The sequence below is a fragment of the Schistocerca americana genome, chromosome 4 (genome assembly GCF_021461395.2).
Source record: "Schistocerca americana isolate TAMUIC-IGC-003095 chromosome 4, iqSchAmer2.1, whole genome shotgun sequence".
Classification (NCBI taxonomy): Eukaryota; Metazoa; Arthropoda; class Insecta; order Orthoptera; family Acrididae; genus Schistocerca; species Schistocerca americana.
In genome coordinates this window covers 797,624,673-797,632,993 of record NC_060122.1, presented here as the reverse complement: position 1 = coordinate 797,632,993, position 8,321 = coordinate 797,624,673, and the positions used below count along the sequence as shown (strand labels likewise).

Sequence of the window (8,321 nt, the reverse complement as noted above, 5' to 3'; positions counted from 1 at the left end):
AATTTTTCTATTTGGTAGTTTATTCATAAATGTTCCTCAAACTTAGTGATTTTAACATGGGCAGCATAGGCACCTCCGGCTCCCCCTAAGGGAGGGAAGTTGATACTCAGAATTGCGAATTAGTTAAGCCTCTGTTATGGAATACAAGAACGAATAGTCACTGAGGCACCAAAACTTAGACTGAAACTGGTCATTCGCAGAGAAACAGAACTGGCACTAAATAGTTAATCAATTTTCGTATTTTTACGAGACTCCTAGATTGGAAAGGAAAGGGACCTCACTTGGTAATAATGTCTGAGGACAATAACAGCACAGGCACCCTACCAGTTTTAACCATCGCACGTTATTATTTAAGAAATTTAGTCATTCAAGTTTGTGAAATAAATGCCACTGGGTAATGCATGTACAATATCGGTTACACTTTGTCAGTTAATAGTCTCACGATGTTGTAGCTGTGCAGACGATAGAGAATATAGCCGACGGCAGAGCTGAACTGCTGCTAGTTGTGAACCATGAGCCATTTTCAGAGCCACTGAAAGTTATGAGACAGGCAATAGTTACAATTGTAGCTTCCTCCACCTGTCCGCTCCGATTGCGCTCTCAGTACTCATGGGTTAACAAAGGGATGCACCTACACTGGTGCAATCATAGCTGCAAACCATTCTCTGCAGTAGCGTCCAATAAAATCTTTTGCACTTTTCAAGACTCAGCTGCTCTTCTTCCTCTCTGCTCACAGTGTAATGGAGACTTTCCATGTATAAACAAAGGCACAGCTACTGCCATTTCGTTGTTGCTCTTGATACATTCAAATAAAGTTGGCTTGGCTCTTGCCCAGCGATTTACAATATTTACATTATAATTACAATCGATTATATGCATTCAGGAATTAATACACTGTTACATCCGTTAGGTATTAAACATACTTTCTGTAATAAAGTTTACAATTTTAGAATTGGCAGTTCAGCGCAAGTTATCAACGGATATTAAATGGCGAAAACTTTGGGACGGTGCACAAGGTATTTTATCTGCGTTTTTGGAGTTACAAGCTCTGGTTCTCTACCAGGTGAAGTTAGCGAAGCTTTTATAGTTCGTTGTTTTATTCCACTTGATGTTATAATAATAGCGAAGAGAGAGAGAGCGATTGTGCTGTTAACGAAGTCTCTGGCACCATTAGACTGTCGTTTTTCTAACGTAGTAATCAAAGGAAAAGGAGATCAGGATGTGTAGAGGGCGATATTTATAGACTGTCATTCAGTATCGATGAATTGTAGGTGTCGTGCTTCTGAATATCTTTGTGCAGTCCGCGTATACTCTATATAATTGTGAATTTCCTTCTGTTGCATAGTTGTGAATTTCCTCCTGTACGTCAGTGTGCTATTTTTCTCGTTGTGATAGCCCTCTACCTAGTCAGTGATGGGTGGAGGACTAGACAACCTCCTAACTAATGGAACAGTGGTGTCACAACGTGATGAGATTTCCAGAGAACCAGCAGGAGTCTGGGACTTGGCGGGGCACATCTCTTACTCGTGGAAATAATGTAGATTCAATCACTATATATCGAAGACTGGAAGATTCGTAAGAATAAGCGGTTAGCGATACTCTGACGAAAGGGGAGTACAGAGGTGCGCTCTAAATCGCTTCTTCTAAGTGTTGTGGACAAACATATTACAACCTTTCACATTCACCTCGCGATGTGACTGTGATGAGAAAATTAGGAGCTAATATGAAGATTTTTATGGAGAGACAATCAGTTCCGAGTTTTGTTTTCTTGATAAATAAGAGGCAACATCCTTCGTGAATTTTGTGTGCATATAAATGGATGGAGTGACATCTCAATAGCTAGACTAAATTTACATTTACATCTACATGCTTTCTTCACAAGCCATTGTACGTTGTTTGGCAGAGGGTACTCTGCACCACTGCTAGTCATTCCCTTTCCTGTTCCACTCGCAAATAGATAGAGGGAAAAAACTCCCTGTACGCCTCCTTATGAGCTCTAATTTTTCGTATCTTATCTTCATGGTCCTTAAGTGAAATGTATCTCGGCAGTGGTAGAATCCTTCTGTGGTCGGGTCTCTGAATAGCGTTCCTCGAAAAGAACATCATCTTCCCTCCAGGGATTTCCATTTGAGATACCTGGTGAGTGTAATCCGACTGCTGGAAGAAAATCACTCACCTGCAAAGTAACTCTCATGATCAGTTTAATTAATCAGCCTATTAATAACATGCTCATGGGTGGCTGGAAGAGAGGGCTAGAGTACCACGGATATGATTTGGGAGTTGGAGCAGTAATCAGATGTTTTCTCGTTGCGGCGAATACTTTAACGAAATTTTAACCTCCCACCTACACTGGAAGAGATGACCATCATAATAAAATCAGCTATGTAACTGAATTTATAAAGTGATATGTCGTATAAATCTGATATTTACATCTTCTCTTTGCTGTTATCTTAAGAGACTTCGTATGTGGCAAAATATTTGTTTACTTTGAGTTCGAAAGTGAGTACACATCCTGTAACAGAGGTAGAGCATGCTCTTAAGATTCCATCATGAGTCATCAATGAGTTTAACATTCTAGTCCTGTGATGCAGGACGTAACAGATATTAAGCTGATTAGAACGGATTTTTTTACCTGGTGATAGAATACTTAGAGGAAATACAGGGTGTATCATAATTAATGGCGTAAACGCATACAGTTGGAAGCACACGATACCAGAAGGAAAAAAGTCTCAGAAACGTAGGGTCGAAAATGCATACCTTAAGAGCTATGAGCAATTTTTCATCTTCGATACTGTGAAACAAATCTCTTCTACTGCAAGCTCCTTGCTTTCCATAGTTTGGGAAGTGGCAGTATGGACCAAAACAAGAAAAAAAGTCCAGTAAATAAGTGCTCTAAAATGCATACCTTAAAAGTTATGAGCATTTGTTCGTTAGAAGAGTTATGATTCAAAGTAGCGAAGATGAAAAAGTGCTCATAGCTCTTAACGTATGCATTTTAGAGCACATGTTTACTAGACATTTTTTTTTGTTTTGGTCCATACTGCCACTTCCCAAAATATGGAAAGCAAAGAGCTTGCAAATAGAAGAGATTTGTTTCACAGTATCGAAGATAAAAAATTGCTCGTAGGTCTTAAGGTATGCATTTTCGAACCTTTGTTTACTGACACCTTTTTGCTTCTAGTATCGTGTACTTTCAACTGTATGCGTTAATGCCATTAGTTATGATAACCCTGTATAGCCTATGCCACACTGTTAGAGGATTTTCACTACAGGTTACTGTCCTTAGGCGATGTGAAAACGCGTGTGAGCCCCAATTTCTCCTGTCTTTGGAAATACCTTCTATAAAATGTAGAAATCTACATTTCGCGTGAGAAATTCGGTCTATAGTCAACAACATCCATGTCTTGGATTGGGTAAAGTGGATTTTTTAAACTGGGAAGAGTCTATGTCAGGGTGGAATTGGAATTAGAACTATACATCCAAGCGGCACCCACTTGTCCCACAGTGCGCAGCTGACGGTGGCATGAGTGGACCTGTGGCTTTGGTCGACTGGAAGTCGTGGCTTATTTTAGTCTGTGACGGGCGGTTAGTTACAAAGAATGCTCCGACCTTTTGGCTCTTGCCCACAGTTACGGGGACAAGTCCTGGCAGCAGCGCTCCTTGGGTGACTGACTAGCGAAGTAACTAGCATGCCAGGTGAGAGGCGGCAGAAGCAGATATGTGTTGCGCGAGAATAATCAATATGAAGGGTGTTAGCACTGTATGTTTATTCTACCCATGTAAACTGAACAGTTGACAGGTTGGTGACAGTCTCTCTGACCTCTGATAGTTCAGTAGGACAACGAGTGGCTGCTGCGAGATGAGCATGCGGCTTCTGGCGTGGGCAATGTGTGGAGGTGACCTATGGAAGTTTCCACGATCTCTAACATCTAGCCATGACAACTATTACTATCGAATGGATCATTGTTTAAGTGTATTGCGTGTACTGCTTCTTAATACATCGCAGTGACTCTGTCTTGCAGTGGTATTTGATGTTGTCTCTATCCTATCATGCAGTAGACCCTTTCTCCCCCTTCCAAATGTAGCTGAGGGAACCACTTAGGAATTATATGCTGCTTTAAAAAACCTAATCGCAACATCAAATTCCTGATTGATCAGTTCATTGTTTCCAGTTGTGGTACTGCGAGCACACATCTGTGAAACCCCTCCCACAAATTGTTTATGGACATGGCACAATTGAGCTGAAATTTGAAATTCTCAGCTACCTCCAATGTAATGGACTTCCTGCCAAACGACCTAACTGTATCAGATCCACCAAGAGGAGGTAGGTTAAAAATCCGGAAGGAAGAGTAGGTTTTGGAACCTGGGAAGAACGGGATCGAATCCCAGAATTTTTGCCAGATATACCAGTCCTAATATCCCGCAATAGGAAGCAAGGAAAAACTGCCTTGCACGGAGGTATTGACTTAATTAATCAGTCAATCAATTTGATAGAGTGGGGGGAGTATTTCCGAGACACCCACAACTGGGGATTTACCAGGTATCCAATATCTTGTGCAGAACAAAAGAGGGGTTAATATAGTTCCTAGTGGCATTCGACAGATGTTCACTGGTCAGAAAGGAACTCTGCAGTGAGAGAGAGAGAGGGGGGGGGGGAGGGGAGCGAGAGAGAGAGAGAGAGAGAGAGAGAGAGAGCATGTGTTTCGACAGGAATTTTCCCAAATGGATGCCAAAGAATTGCCCCCACCTGATGCTTTATATGAGAGGAAGTACCTCAGGGGCGAGGGGAGAGGGGAGGAATGGTGGGGATGTCGCTTCCTCCAGCATCCGCTGTTGGTGGTATTGTGAACTAGCTCAGTCAGTATCTGCATAGCAGGGTGGATCCATAGAACAGCTGCTTCCACTGACCTGATGTGGAAGGTGTGTGTTTGAGAGCAAATTGTGCAGTTGCTGCAACCAGAAGTAGCCACTTGAGTTGATGCTGCCACCGCGAACAAAGGGTACCATGACTGTGGGGTGACCTGGCTGCCACATGGTCATAAAAATGTAGCTTGCATTCGCTGTTGCAGGCAGCAAAGCTCTTTGGGCGCTCATTATGCATAATGTAATTTCAGTATTGATCAACAGTCTCTGTATGGTTAACATGCTAATAGCAGGAGACGTGTGCTTAATGGTAGACTGGTAGACGGCTTGTGGTCACTTGCGATGCAATGTGCAGTTGTGCGCCAGGGCGCTCCCTGGCTTCAGGTGGACGTCGTGTGCATGCCTCTTGGGCAACTTGGAGAGCTGCAGTGGACACCAGCGTGTGACACGGGGCAGCACAGTTGACGGCGTGTGTGATGGTGCGAGGGTGTGGTTTTTAACAGTGTAATTATGTGTGGTGAGTAATGTTGAGGCGAATTCATGTCGTTTTCCTTGTGCGATAGGAAAAACAGCAATCTATTTAAATATTTAATTACATCTTTTCGACGTGTTTTACAAGATCTGCATCTTCTAAAATTAAATAAACAGCAAAGAATGATGAGCTTCTCCTGCCAAATAAAAAAGAGATCCAACCCCTGCAAACTGAATTTCATAAACACATTATTCTTTGCTATATAATTGACACTGATTTCAATTACGTGTCATGAGATCCTGCCTCTCCAGCACAGACTGAGTCTTTTTCCCGCCAGTTTCCTAGTAGGTGTGGAGAGGGGGAAAGTGGGGGAGGGAATGAGATGCTGAGGGGAGTGGTTAGTTAATATACCGATTTATTTACTTAGTCTATAAATTTGATCCCCCGATGAACCATGGACCTTGCCGTTGGTGGGGAGGCTTGTGTGCCTCAGCGATACAGATGGCCGTACCGTAGGTGCAACCACAACGGAGGGGTATCTGTTGAGAGGCCAGACAAACATGTGGTTCCTGAAGAGGGGTAGCAGCATTTTCAGTAGTTGCAGGGGCAACAATCTGGATGATTGATTGATCTGGCCTTGTAACACTAACCAAAACGGCCTTACTTTGCTGGTACTGTGAATGGCTGAAAGCAAGGGGAAACTACAGCCGTAATTTTTCCCAAGGGCATGCAGCTTTACTGTATGGTTAAATGATGATGGCGTCTTATTGGGTAAAATATTCCGGAGGTAAAATAGTCCCCCATTCGGATCTACGGGTGGAAACTACTCAAGTGGACGTCGTTATCAGGAGAAAGGAAACTGGCATTCTGCGGATCGAAGCGTGGAATGTCAGATCCCTTAATCAGGCAGGTAGGTTAGAAAACTTAAAAAGGGAAATGGATAGGTTAAAGTTAGATATAGTGGGAATTAGCGAAGTTTGGTGGCAGGAGGAACAAGACTTTTGGTCAGGTGAATACAGGGTTATAAATACAAAATCAAATAGGGGTAATGCAAAGGTATGTTTAATAATGAATAAAAAAATAGGAGTGCGGGTAAGCTACTACAAACAGCATAGTGAACGCATTATTGTGGCCAAGATAGACACGAAGCCCACACCTACTACAATTCTACAAGTTTATATGCCAACTAGCTCTGCAGATGATGAAGAAATTGATGAAATGTATGATGAGATAAAAGAAATTATTCAGGTAGTGAAGGGAGACGAAAATATAATAGTCATGGGTGACTGGTATTCGAGAGTAGGAAAAGGGAGAGGAGGAAACACGGTAGGTGAATATGTATTGGGGGAAAGAAATGAAAGAGGAAGCCGTCTGGTAGAATTTTGCACAGAGCATAACTTAATCATAGCTAACACTTGGTTCAAGAATCATAAAAGAAGGTTGTACACATGGAAGAATCCTGGAAATACTAGAAGGTATCAGATAGATTATATAATGGTCAGACAGAGATTTAGGAACCAGGTATTAAATTGTAAGACATTTCCAGGGGCAGATGTGGACTCTGGCCACAATCTATTGGTTATAAGCTGTAGATAAAAACTAAAGAAACTGCAAAAATGTGGGAATTTAAGGAGATGGGATCTGGACAAACTGATTAAATCAGAGGTTGTACAGAGTTTCAGGGAGAGCATAAGGGAACAATTGTCACAAATGGGGGAAAGAAATACAGTAGAAGAAGAATGGGTAGCCCTGAGGGATGAAGTAGTGAAGGCAGCAGAGGATCTAGTAGGTAAAAAGACGAGGGCTAGTAGAAATCCTTGGGTAACAGAAGAAATATTGAATTTAATTGATGAAAGGAAAAAATATAAAAATGCAGTAAATGAAGCAGGCAAAAAGCAATAGAAACGTCTCAAAAATCAGGTCGACAGGAAGTGCAAAATGGCTAAGCAGGGATGGCTAGAGGACAAATGTAAGGATGTAGAGGCCGATCTCACTAGGGGTAAGATAGATACTGCCTACAGGAAAATCAAAGAGACCTTTGGAGAAAAGAGAACCACTTGTATGAATATCAAGAGCTCAGATGGAAACCCAGTTCTAAGCAAAGAAGGGAAAGCAGAAAGGTGGAAGGAGTATATAGAGGGTCTATACAAGGGCGACGTACTTGAGGACAATATTCTGGAAATGGAAGAGAATGTAGATGAAGACGAAATTGGAGATAGAATACTGCGTGAAGAGTTTGACAGAGCACTGAAAGACCTGAGTCGAAACAAGGTCCAGGGAGTAGACAACATTCCATTAGAATTACTGACGGCCGTGGGAGAGCCAGTCCTGACAAAACTCTACCATCTGGTGAGCAAGATGTATGAGACAGGCGAAATAGCCTCAGACTTCAAGAAGAATATAATAATTCCAATCCCAAAGAAAGCAGATTTTGACAGATGTGAAAATTACTGAACAATCAGTTTAATAAGCCACAGCCGCAAAATACTAACGCGAATTCTTTACAGATGACTGGAAAAACTAGTAGAAGCCAACCTTGGGGAATATCAGTTTGGAATCCATTAGAAATATTGGAACATGTGAGGCAATACTGACCTTACGACTTATCTTAGAAGAAAGATTAAGGAAAGGCAAACCTACTTTTCTAGCATTTGTAGACTTAGAGAAAGGTTTTGACAATGTTGACTGGAATACTCTCTTTCAAATTCTAAAGGTGGCAGGGGTAAAATACAGGGAGCGAAAGGATATTTACAATTTGTACAGAAACCAGACTGCAGTTATAAGAGTCGAAGGACATGAAAGGGAAGCAGCGGTTGGGAAGCAAGGGAGACAGGGTTGTACCCTCTCCCAATGTTATTCAATCTGTATATTGAGCAAACAGTAAAGGAAGCAAAAGAAAAATTCGGAGAAGGTATTATAATCCATGGAGAAAAAATAAAAACTTTGATGTTTGCCGATGACATTGTAATTCTGTCAGAGACAGCAA

General features: G+C 41.8%; 1 pseudogene; it reads right to left on the bottom strand.

Moving 5' to 3' along the window:
• Positions 1–2,487: 2,487 nt before the first annotated feature.
• LOC124614503 lies at positions 2,488–2,658 on the bottom strand (annotated as a pseudogene).
• Positions 2,659–8,321: the final 5,663 nt, after the last annotated feature.